Consider the following 14,085-nt stretch of genomic DNA (forward strand, 5'->3'; position numbering starts at 1 on the left):
TTCTCACCCAGCATTTCTAACACTCATTCTTTTTCCGCTCGACCCAACTAATTCTTTCCATTCTTCTCCACACTCACATTTCGAAGGCTTCCAGTCGATTTTCGTCACCTTTACGTAATGTCCACATTTCCGCTCCATACAGTACAACACTCCACACGAAGCATTTTATGAGACTTTTTCTCAACTCTTTATTCAAGGTCCCACAAAACAGACTTTTCTTCCTCCTAAAGGCTTCTTTCGCCATTCCTATCCTCGCTTTTATTTCACGTTCACACTTCATGTCATTACTAAGAATACTACCCAGGTATCGAAAACTTTTCACTTGTTCTATTTTCTCCCCTCCTACTTTTATATTTGACACAGACCCCTTCGTTCCAATCATCATGGCTTTTGTCTTTCTAACATTTATTTTCATCCCATATTCTTCAAAGCCCTTTCTCATTTTTTCTAACATTTTATTGGTTTTCTTTTTAGATTCTGCAAGAAGCGCCATATCGTCTGCAAATCTTATGCATCTAATCATTTTACCTCCTACCGAAATGCCATCATCATCATGAAGGCTCTTTTTCACTATCTCTTCTAGATAGACATTAAATACTGTTGGCGAGAGGCAGCATCCTTGTCGAACTCACCTGCCAATTGCACTCTCTTCCGTCAGTTCTTCCCCTATCCTAACACTTACTTGTTGGTTCATGTATAGGTTTCTTATGAGTCTTCTATCTTTCCATTCCAACTCGATCTTCGTTAGAACTCCCAACAACAATTCCCAATTCACGTGGTCAAAAGCCTTTTCTAGATCAATAAATACAACATACACCTCTTTCCCTTTTTCTATAAATCTTTCACCAATCACCCTTAATAATCCAATTGTATCTCTTGTGCCCTTGCCTCTTCTCAACCCAAACTGCTCCTCCCCAACATCTTTATTTGTTCTTTCATATAACCTTCTGTTCAGTATTCGGAGCAGAATTTTAGCTGCATGAGATATGAGACTAATCGTAGTTCTATAATCCTCACATCTCTTTGGGTTCGATTTCTTAGCCATCGGTATCATGATCGTTTTCACAAAGTCTTTTGGCCATTCTCCTGTTTCATATATTTCATTGCATAGTCGCAACAATTTCTTTCCCTTGTCTCCTATATTTTTAATGAATTCGAGTGGTATGTTATCTATTCCGGTTGCCTTTCCATTCCTAATCTCAGGTTTAGCCTTTTCAAACTCAAACCGAAGAATACTAAATCCTTTATCATCTTCGCCTACTAGGGATGCACACGAGACAAGATTTGTGACTGTCTCGTCTCAAAAATGTGCTATAAAGTGATGTCTCGACTCGAAAAATGTATATTTTTCTATTGGAAGAGCCGTGTCTCGACTCGAATTTTGTCAGGAAAATCCTGTCTTGACTCGTCTCGTGCGCATCCCTATCGCCTACTTCATTTCGTACTTCAACATTTAGGCTACATGGTCTATCCCTACTCTCATATAAGTCTTCAACGTATTCTTTCCACCTTCCTGTGACCTCATTTCTCTCGCTGACTACCTTCCCATTCTTATTTTCTACTGCCATCATAATACCCCCTTGTTTCCTCCGAAATTCCATAGATTTCACCTCCTTGTACATTTCCTCATATTTCCCAACTCTTTCTAATTCTTCTATGTCCTCGCATTTTCTTTGTAAAACTCTTCCCTCGCTCTCTGTTTCTCTTCGTAATTCATTATTTAACTTTCTGTACATCTTTCTGCCCTCTCCTGTATCAACCTGTTTCCACATCTTCCTCTCCCTCATTTTCTGCAACATCTGCTTTGTAACCCATGGTTTCTTAGCAGTTTTGTGTTCGCGGTAACCTACTGCTTCTTCTGCAGCCTGCTGTAAGCAACGTTTAATATGTTCCCACCGTGCGTTATGCCTGTGCGATCCTTTCCTCGTTTGAACATTTTTCTTCGAATTTTTCAACGAAAATATTTCTTATTTCCTCGTTTTTCAACTTTTCAGTATTCAACACTTTGTTACCTACTTTTCTTCTGCCTACATTTTTCAGTTGAATATCTACTTCGGCCAGCACAAGATTATGATCAGAGAAAATATCAGCCCTGGGAAGGGTCTTCGCGTTCTTTAAGCTATTCCGATACCTGTCCTGAATCATAACATAGTCTATCTGATATCTTTCGCCGTCTATTGGTGATTTCCATTTATATCTTCTTCTCTTGTGCTGATTGAACCAAGTGTTCCCAATTACTAGTGAATTCTGTCTACAGAAATTCACCAGTCCCTCTCCCCTTTCATTTCTTTCGCCGAAACCATATTTGCCTACGATACTACCTTCCTGTTTTTCTAGCACAACTGTATTGAAATCTCCCATTAGAATTATGCATGCACCCTTCCTCTCCCTGTCTATAATTTCTTCTATTTTCTCATAATTTTCCTCTACTTCTTCAGTTGCATGCGAAGTTGTTGGTGCATATGTCTGTATCACCACTAGATCCTCCGTAAGAAATCAGGCATACAGCAAAACATGCATGATTGTCATTTTCTATATTTTACGCTTCAAATTCCCAGACAGAAGACGAAATATTTTGAACTGAATAATAACACGAATTCCTATTGCTTTCACCAAACATTTCATTTCTCCATCTGTTAATATTGATCGAAGGCATTTCAAAGTATCCACTTGGGCGAAAGCATTATTTAATATCTTGAAATTACAATTTGCAGTATTACGATTCCGGTGAACTTCCATGTATTTAGTTTTCGCTGCATTTATTTCTAAATCCATGCCCCTACAATAGTTTGATATGGCCTCTGCATTTTTTCTATTGTTCTCCTATCATCCCCTATCAGATTTATATCATCAGTATACGCCATAACCTGGTGAATGCCATTCAGTTCTAGGCTTTGGTTGCTCACTTTAATTTTCTTTACAGCATATTCCAGAACAAAGTCCGATAATAATTGTAACAACCCAACTCCTTGTCTTAGACTATTCTAGAAGTGAAACCACATGGACAACAATTTTCTTACTCAGACTTTATTTTGTGATTCATTTAAACATATTCATTAATCTAATTATTTTTTTCGGTATTCCAGATTCTGTAAGAATGTTGTACAATATTTCCCTCCTAATCGAGTCATAGGCCTTTCTAAAATCAATAAGTAATATACGTACCGCAATATTGAATTCCAACTTTTTTTCGAATATTTGCCGACCCGAATGGTAAAAATTTGGTTGATAAATTTCGCCTAAATCTGCACTGTTAATCTCCAATATTTTCGTCTGCATACGGACCATTCTTACTAATAAGATGTTTGAGAGAATTTTATAAGATATTGGCAGAAGAGAAATGCCTTGATAATTATTACAATCAGTTTTGTCACCTTTCTTATAAATTAGAACAATGATTGAATCTATCCGTTCTTGTGGTAATTCCCCCTTGTTCCATATAAGAAATATGAATTTGTATATCTTGTTCCACATTTGCTCTCCATCTAAAATTAACTCAGCCGAAATTTCGTCTACACCCAGAAATTTATGTTTCTTTAATTTCTTAATAGCGATTTTTGTTTCTTTCCGGCTAGGCTCTAGAAAATACGGTTCTGCTGTGCGCTTTTCCCTTTCTCCAAGAACATGAGATTTGGCTGCGTGTTAAGCAATTCGCCAAACGAAACCTTTCCATCTATTCAAGATCAGCGAGAATTGTTTCGTAGTGAGAGTTTTGTAGCTTACGCAGTTTTGCCTGTTTTCTCTTCTCCGCTAGTTTAGTGCATTCCGAGTGGAACCATGGTTTGTTCCTATGTATTTCCGCATGGCTCATTTTTTTCTTCCTGAAATTTTCACGCTATTTTTAATACCAGCCCAAGTATCCTTAATACTAGTGCATTGGGAATCTTCTAAAACCGAGAATCTGTTCGACACTTCAATATGGTATTCCCCTCTTGCCCAGCTCTTCTCTAATTTCTTTAAATTAAACTTTCACTTTTCAGATGTTGAATATGTCCTTTATTTAACTACAATATCTCTATTTATTGTCGCTTATACCAAGTAGTGATCAGTGTCACAGTCAGCTCCTCCAAACGACCGAACATCAGTTTTGTTAGACTTCTTCTATTTACTAAAACGTGATTAATTTAATTGTCTTGTTTCCATCTGAAAAGATCCTAGTGTATTTATGAACGTCGTGATATGAAAATTTTGTATTCTTTACGATAAGGTTTCTGGATGTTGCAAGGCTTTCGAGTTCACCGTTTTCATTACTTTCCATTTGCAGACTTTAATTCCCTGTAATCAGTTTAAAAATGTCCTCTCGTCGTAATACTTTCCATAAGTAGAAGCTTTGGTTTATATATAATTAAACATAAACAAACCATTTGCTGAGCAAAATAATGTATTCACGTTTCAAAAAACTACATACGTGTGACAGTTTCGCCAACTAACACTTGGCTTCATCACACATTATCTTACCTCTCATTGTACCTTTACATGGAGATCCCTTAACAGAATTAGCACATGGTAACCCGGGAGTTGGTCAAATACCCGTTCTACTTCTTCGTAGAAACTGTCTTTTATATCATCATCATTATCTTTTGTTGGAACATATATATTTAAAACAGTAGTATCACACGACTTACTCTTAAGAGTAAGTCTATCATTAACAAATTCAACGCCTTTAATTACTGATATAATTTGTTTGTGAATGAAAAGCCCTGTTCCTATTTGGTGATTTTTATTTCGTTCTCCGCAAAATTTCCGGACTTTTCTTTCTCTCTTTTCTTATCATCTAAGTTACTGAGCTCCTTCTGGGTCCATCCTATATTTCTTTAAAGATCTGCTCTATAGTGATTTTCTTTTGTATATTTCATGTTAGAAATTTCACGTCTATATTACTTTGCTGAAGTCGTACCAAGTTATTAGTTCTGGTTCGAGGCCTTTGTGAATGTTTCTGAACATACGCCTTTTTTACAGGACGAGGTTGTTAGCCTCACGTAAAACCCTCAAGTTGAAGGATCACCCCCTGTCGTCTGTCCGCTACTTCTTATTTAATATATTCGCAGCTAACCTCTGTAAATAATTCGCAGAGGGATGCTTTATATATGCAATCTGAGGATGCGCCATGTCGTGGTGACTCACATTAAATGAGAGAGAGAAGTTGAGTAAGATAATTAAATTAAGAAGCTAACATACTTTAGTTATCAAAAGCTACATTGGTCCTTCACCTTTGGGCTTTGACGTCTGAAGTATTGTGGTTGCGGTCGTAAGCAGTTACGACATTCAAAGCGTTCAAGAGTTCGAATGGGCCAGTTTAAATTGATCTTGTCGTGTTTTGTGTATTAATCTTTTATTCTACGAAGTCCTGTAATCGCGGCACAACTTGAAAAGCCAGAGACCTTTCTTGGTGTAAAGTGGGAGTTGTCAAAACACTTTTGGCGGAAGGAAGATATACACAACGACCAATTGTTATTAGAGTTGGGGTAGGGCAAAAATCTGTGAGTAAAATGTCCGTTGCGCGAGCAAGAAGCAAATGTATCAGCGAAATAGGCTTGAGAAGTGTGGGCGAAATCCAAAACTATCGCTAAGAGGTATCAAAAACCTAAAAAGATTGCCTCTGGGAAACAGAAACGCAACTTCTAGAGACTTAAGCATAAAAATGGCCGAGTATGGAGTAGACATTTCGCCCGAAACTGTTCGAAGGTTTCTTTGTGCTGAGGGAATAAAAACACTCAAGCCAAGAAAGAAAGCAAAACTTACCCCAATCATTGCAAAGAAGCACCTCGAATGGGCACGAGGACTAGAACATCCGACTGCTTATGATTGAAGAATAGGAGTTTCAGTGATGAATCATGTGTCTTCGTGTCTGATGAATGTTCACAATATGTGCGACGTCGACCTCTGGAGGAAGTTAAGTTGGAATGCATCCAACAAACAGTGAAGCATCCTACTTCAGCCATGGTCTGGGGTGTGATGTTTGTCTTTGGGCCTGGGAAACTGTATATAATAGAGGGAACAATGAAGCACGACCAATACTTACAAATTCTTCAAGAACTGCTTCCTTCATCTTCCTGCGTGATGGAGCCCCATGCAACCGGGACAAAATTCTTCAAGATCAACGAAATTAGTGTTTTTCCATGGCCGGGTAAAAGTCCTGATATGAACTCGATTGAAAACCCTTAGAGCTTCTTAAAGGAAAAGCTAAAGAAGAAGCATATTACAACCAAACATCAATTGATCGAGATCAACAATTTGTGGTATCATGATACTGAATTGAAATTAAAATGCGCTAAACTTGTATATACCATACCACAAAAGATAAGACTTACGAATTTGATACGAAATAGAAATCTTTGTATGAGAGATCATTTTCTTGTAAGTATTCCATTTCATTTTTGGTTTTCAATTTAGATACACACACTGTATAGTATTTATATTTAAATGTCACGTACGCATTTGTTTAATTGATATTGTAAAGCATGTGCCATGACCACAAGAAATTAGAACAGTAAATTGGACTAAGTTGAAACGCAGTTTCTGACGTAATATTGTAAGAACAGTAAAATATTCAGAAGCTGAATGTTGAGCCTAATAATTTCAACACGTCTTTACATAATTAACCAACTTTTAGGATATGCAGAAGTAATTATAAACTCTCTGCTACAAAAATACCTACACATACCATAATTCATTGAGCTCCGAAATACAAAGTAAAGAAGTAGCATACAAGATTCAGTCTACAGAGCAGTTGTTACTTAAAGAATGGACATACACTATTTCGAGAATCGAGATAAGACGATAATCTTTCGTCTCGTCTCGATCCTCATCTCCAAAGCGAGACGATAATTTGAGTTAGCCTTGTTCCGTCTCGAATGTAAAATGGTAACTATTGTCCCAATTTTGTTTGTTTTGTTTTAGAAACAAGATGAGAAATTCCTCTTGTCGTTGGAACAACTAAGCAAGACCACAATATTTTTGGCAGATGTCACGTAATGGTAGGACGTGAGCGATAATAAGATCCTAACTTTTAATCTTCTACGAGATAACAATAATTATTATTCCCGAAAATTCGATGGTTCAAGTATTGAAACATCAAAGTATTCAAATATCTGGAGATAGTAAAACGTGTGTCATCGTAGATCAATCGCCACCAAAACTTCCAAAGTAAGAAAATACTTCCCCGACGGGAATTCGATCGAAGGACCTCCAGATCACTGGTCGAGCAATTTGGCCACTGAAACACGATCACTGCGTGATGAATGATCTGTCTTTAGCATAGGCGCCGACTTTGGGGGGGCAGGGCACTTTTGGCCCCCCCAATATTTAAAGGTGGGGTCCTCGCCCCCCCAATATAATCCAGTTGGGGAAGAATTACCAAAGAGGAGCAAGAATTTCTGTCGTAAATTACGTGGTGGCTTCAATTCAATATTAGGAACAGCCTTCTTATTCGATAAAAAGCACCGTTTTCAAATCGGCGTTTAACCCTTTTAGGATTTCCACTTTTTAAAGGTAAATTTTAGACTTTCACTCAAACAGCTACTGCTTCCTTACTATTTATCGTAGGATCGTGGGTCATACCTCGTTTTTCTCAGGATAGCTCACACTTTCCAACGGCATCACTCTCTTGTCCGTATTATACATCAGAAATAAGAAAATTGAAAAAAAAACATGAAATTTTTCGAAAAAAAGTCGAAATTTTTGTGCACCTCTGGCCCGGGCCTGGGTTCACGTAGGGATTTGAATCTTTAAAATATATATATATATATATATATATATATATATATATATATATATATATATATATACATAATACATAATACGTGCGTAAAATTTCGTTCTTGTATCTTGAAAACTGAGGTCGGGAGAAATTTTTGAAAGTCTGAAGGTGACCCATCTTTTCATATATGTATATAAATAGAGGAAGTTCGGGTATTGTGGAATAGTCGGATAATATGGAATACCTCATTATCTCGCCTGTGATGTGCTGCTTCCAAGCGGAGAGGAAAGAAACTGCTACCTCACGTCCCCATGATGCTCTACAATCAGTCTCCATGTGATTGTGACATTCGTTGCGTTGGTAGACGTGAAAATCTGATTTCTTATTCAGGAATACTTTTAAAGATGAGTGGTTTACAACCTGTATTTTCCGATTGAAATGTAATAGAACAACAATTCTTTATTTACTATGACGTTGGATATACAGAGGTAGTTTGATAAGCGTCATTATCCTATACGCCTTCGAATGCGTTTAACAGATCTTTCGTTTCCAAGGTGGCTTGGAGGGCAATATGGAATACCCGCAAGAAAAGCATGGTATTCCGTATTCCGTATGGTATTCCGATTACAAAAATATCTATCGGTATTGAGCAATTAAACATACATTTATAATGACAAGTGTATTTTTTATTGCAGCAGATTTCCTGATGATACAAGGGGTGAGCTTGGTTCCAGCGTTCATCATGTTTAATGTGAGCACACAATGACTGTACCGATCCTGAATCAGAGTATTATATTTATGACTTTTGCAAGTAATCACAATCAGTTATGGCTTGGCATTCATAATTTTCATATATTGTCACTGTATTCATTGTATTTTCAACAGAAAATTCATTTCTTTTCTGTATAGCAATTATTGTATTCCATGCTCGACTATTTCATATTACCCTCCAAAATGGTTTCTTTACAAATTTTAAATTTTACCCACCCCTGTAACGAAACTTCTTTATCAAGATATGCATAAATAAAGCCAAATATGCAAGGCGTATACTTGTTTTCCTTTTTGTTTCAATGTGCAATTATTAACTGAGTTACAAAATACCCGAACTTCCTCTGTATATACCTAGGTATAAAATATTTTAAAAATGTACTGCGTCATTCCTATTTAGCCTAGAGTCATGGTTCTAACGCCATTTTCTTCAGTATAATAAGCCCTTTCCAACGGTATCACTCACATGTCCGTATCATACACTTAAACCAGATAATAATGAAAAAGTCGGAAGTATTTGTGCAAATCCAACCAAAACATTTTGCCCTTCTGGCCTAGGCCTGGGTTGACGTAGGGATCTGATTTTTTTCTCAAAATACATTGTGCAAAATTCCAATCTTGTATCTTGAAAACAAAGGGCAGAAAAATTGTTGAAAGTCTGAATTTAGGCTCTCTCTTTATACACACATATACGTATATATTTATTATAAAAATTTACTGCGTCATTACTATTTAGCCTAGAGTCATGGCTTAAACGTTATTTTCTTTAGTATAACAAGCCCTTTCCAACGGTGCCAAACACATGTACGTATCTTATTCCTGAACAGGAAAAATCGGGAAAACTGAATTTTTTTCTGAAAAAATCAGCCTCTCGGAACATTCGCACCTCTCGTGCCCGGACTCGGCTTCACGTAGAGATCTCAGAAAAATTTGAGAAATATCCAAAGGTACATACAATTCCAATCTGATATCGTGAAAACTACAGGCGTGAAAATTTTTTGAAATTTGTCTTAAGTAAAAAGTCACGCCCTTCCGCCCCCACTTGGCGCAGCCAAGTTGACAATCCGGTTCCAAAACGCATCTGGGGTGTTCTTTGGACTATCCTTGACTTGACTAATAAAAAACGACTCAAGTACCTGTTATAGAACCTAAATAAGAGGTCAGAGACCATAGTACGCCATGGTAACAAAAGTTACCAAAACACCTAAAAGGGTTAATAGAGCATCTAAGCTTCGACCAACACTATGGCAACTCTGATATCACAAGTGAAGATCAATGTGGTGCACCAAGTTCCCAGAATTTGAGTTTGTTTTAATGCCTTTACACAAATTTGACTTAGGTCATGAATTTAGCAGTGGAGCGGACCCAGCAGACCGAGATCTGGAGGGAAGGGGCCTTTATCAGTTGGTAGAAAACGCTGAATATGATTATATATTTATTCATTGTTTTGCCCCCCCCCCCCCAATATTTTCTTCAAGTCGGCGCCTATGATCTGTAGTGTGTTTACCTTAGGTTTCTTTGCCTCTGCTTACAAAGTTCTACGTTATTTATCTTCGTTTCAGAACGTCTTTCGTATTTCTTTTATGATGATATAAGTCAATAACCTTTGACATAGCTTATATTAATAACTTGAGTTGTTCTTAAACCTTTGGTTCTCAATTTTGTTTTTCTCCACACGAAACTCCAAATATGACAGATTTAATTATCATACTCTGCATTTCGTTCCAAAGCAGTCGCCATTACCTGGTCAAAGACTTATCTTCGCCACGATACAAAATAATTAACTTATTCGTATAATAGTTGCATACCTTGAAGCGCATTACTGGTGCGATCGGCTTGTGCCCGTAGGGCACTACGATCAACATTTCTTGTGTTATAAGATGCTTGAGTTAACCGTAACTGCACTTCCGGATCTATCAAGTCTTCAATTGCGTTATCAATGTGATGATTGTCTGCTACAGGCTCTTCAAAAGGTTGATACACACCATAAGTTCTTGTAGTTTCGTTACGTCTTTCTCGTGTCCTGAAGCATGACAGAAATTTAGAGAAGATCTGAAATAAAACGAACACATGAATACAAGTATAGAAATAATTATCTGGATGAAGCATGAGGGCAAGCATGAAAGGATGCATTTTCCAACTTTCCCACTGCAAAGTATTGTGGAGTGATATGCTTATACAGGGTGTTTCAAAACAACACCGACAACGCTTGGGAGGTGATTTCTGACACCAAAATACGACAAAAAACATAGACCAACCTGGGTGCACAAATGCTTCCTTTCGGAGTTATAAGCTGCCGAAAACATGAAAAATTGAACTCCTAAGGTCCATAGCTCCAAAACTATGGGACCTACCGTAGTCGGTCAAGACTTCACCTGTTTCAGAATCCTAAGGTACTCACGCAGCAATTTTTACAGAGGGAGTTTGGCTGAGGGCATATAACTTGAAGTACTCATCAACTACCTGTATGAAAATTGTTGCGGAAGTACCGCAGGATTCTGAAACTCAGATATTTGGATAGGGCACATACTAATTCCTAAGTGAAGTGTAGATCCGTTCATGTAGTTCAATTTTTCATCTTTTGGCAGCCTATAACTCCGAAAGGAAGCATTTGTGCACCCAGGTTGGTCTGTACTTTTTGGCTTATCTTGGTGTCAGGAATCACCTCCCAAATGTCGGTGTTGTTTTGAAACATCCTGTATATTATGGCAACATGTGTTGCCTCATGTCAATTAATCTATTTTTCATAACAGAAAGTCTGAGACCAACGCAACAGCAGAAACACACATAACGGATACTATTGAAAAACATATTTGTTTAGTGCAAATAGTATTAATTTCAAATAGTTAGGTTCAAGCTTTTCTTAAGTGCATATATCTAATATATATCATACGTTAAAAAAAGAAAAGAAAAACTGAAAACCAAAAGAGGTTCCTTATAACCCTATAATTGCCATATTCAATAAATCTTGTAAAGATTATTGGAATACACTTTTTTCAATTAATGCAAATAATTAAGGCCCGGATTTTTATGTAGTCCAAAGTACCAAAATATGTACATAAATATGTAGCAAAAATCAATGAAATATGTAAGAAATATGTTAAAAACATGAAAATATGTAAAAATATTTTTTCGTGTTTATTTTGTCTGTGCTATTTTCTTAGCTAATTAATATACTGTAACATTTTTATGTAATAAAAGCTTAACAAGTGTAAACAACTTCCTACAGATACGTACAAATTTTCAGAAGAAACAAATGAAAATATGTATAAAGAAATTAAAAAATCAGATTATTGAACATATAAAAACAAAAAAAATATTTATTTAAACAAAAGGCACTTACTTTTGGGACGAACAATGAATCACTAAATAATTTTACGCAATGGAAAAACTTTGTCACTAACTTGTCACTGACACGTTCAAATTTTCACTAAGAACAAATAAAATTGTCTCGTGGAGAAATGAAAATCACACTATTGAATATCAAAAGAGAAAAAATATTTAAAATAACGACCGCTTACTTTCGGAGCGCACCATGAACCACTAAGTATTTTATATGATGGATTCGAAAAATTCTCTAACTTGCCACAGATACTTCAAGCTTTTACTAGTAACAAACGAAATTGTCTCAGAAAAAATGAAAACCACATTATTGTATATGATGAAAAAAATCTTAGAAAAAAAGCGCTTACTTTGCTGATGCTCAATGAACCACTACATACTTTTCCAATTGTTCAGGAGCTAAAGAGAGTCGTTGGTCAGTCAGGATCCTTTTATAGGCCGAGAAAGACCTCTCCACGTCGCAGGAAGTAACAGGCGCGAACTTCAGCAAATGACATTTTCCAGGACTGATTTCCTCAGGGGCCTCAGTTTCTTCTCCATCCAATATCCTGCATGCAGTCCTCAATGTTAGGTATCCTGGATGCCTCTTCAAAACTGACTGGAACTTTCGGGCAATTTTCGCACCTGTTTCTCCCTGCACAATGTTGAGTTTCTTGTGTTTCCGTAGAGGTTGCACATACAAAAAAGGTGAGAAAGCCAGCCAACTGTATGCGTTTTAGTTTGTTTTGTCGGCACACATCCGAGTGGCGTCTGCTTGCAAAGACGATAAGCACAAAAATCCTTATATTGTTTTCTTTATTTATATATAAGAAAACAGATTTTTTTCAGGATTGGAAGCGATAACTGACGACTTTTTTTTTTTTTTTTTTTTTTTTGCATATTGTAGAGTGTACGATTTGGTTTAACCCAGCTTTCTCTCAATGCAAATCGGTTGAACAAAGTGAGAGAAAAAAAAAATACAGATATTTAAATAAAGTACTTTTTGAGTTGTTATTACATATATTACAGGCCTATTTTTATTTGCGTATTATTTAAAGAAAATTAGCGAAAAGGATCCAGAAAACTGAATTTATTTAAAAATATGTACAGTAGACGGAAAATATGTAATAGACTTCAAAATATGTAAAAATATGTAACGTGATTTTGGTTTATATGGCTCCTTACTTCGTAATTTGCGAACATTTCATATTTTCACCAGCGTACATACAAAGGAAAAAATATGTAAAAACATAAAAATCCGGGCCTTACAAATAATTCAAATATTCATCTCCTGTGTATTACGAAGTTCACTCTGATAAAGATCGCATAACTGTAAGGAAGTATCGAGTATTAAGGGGGGATGTCCGTGTTTTGTCCGCTTACGAGAAATTTGCCTACTAACGCTTTGCTAATGCTTGCAGAATTTTAATTTTTGGTCAGTAGATGTGTATAGAAGTTCAGCATCTCTGTGTTAAGTTTTCCCCTCTGTCTTGTCTTTTACGCTTATGGCATGGACTCAAATTTTAAACAAAGCTCTAAAAGTGTTTGTACCTTTTTCTTGGAAACTACTGAAAGGATTCGTTTAATTTTTATACTACGCTCCCTATGCTAGCTGGTAGTGCTACTGAACTAGGATTATTTTTCTCAGTTACATACAAAGCTAATAATTATTTTTTTTTTTTTTAAATTGGAGAATTCCATTGATGAGATTTCTTATATTCACCAAACAGTAATTGAGAGATATAAAGGAACTATGCTATAATTCTAGTTCAGTAAATGGTACATATAAGTAAGATTTATGCAAAATTTGGCTACTTTAGCATTAATAGTTTGTGAGAAAATGGCACATAAATGTTCAAAAATGCAATTTTGAGAAATTAAAAGTTTAAAATTAATAATGAAATTTCATCATTAAGGCAGATCACAACATTCAGAAAGTACCATTACCATATTCTTTTTATTCGGCTGTATTTTCTTCATCTTTCCTACACCTTTTCTTCATTCTTGATTCCTTGATAAGCTTCAGGGTTCCCAACTCAGATTTTGTTACACGCTTTCTGTCCATGTCTCGCAGTAGTTTGCAGGTGTATTTACGGCTTGAAATTCCCGCCTTTTTCAGAACACCAATACTTGCTTGACGCCACTATTAAAACAGAACAGCATCATACACTGAAATTTGTACGACTTTTGAACCCGCAAATGTAGTTCTTGAGCATCGTTGCCATATCAGTGCATTGAAACTTTTATTGGGGTTCTGTGTTTTCCCATGCAAACATTCTCCCAGAAGGGCAGGATCC

The sequence above is a fragment of the Thermobia domestica genome, chromosome 16, assembly GCF_964235325.1.
Source record: "Thermobia domestica chromosome 16, izTheDome1.hap1.1, whole genome shotgun sequence".
In the NCBI taxonomy this organism is placed as follows: Eukaryota; Metazoa; Arthropoda; class Insecta; order Zygentoma; family Lepismatidae; genus Thermobia; species Thermobia domestica.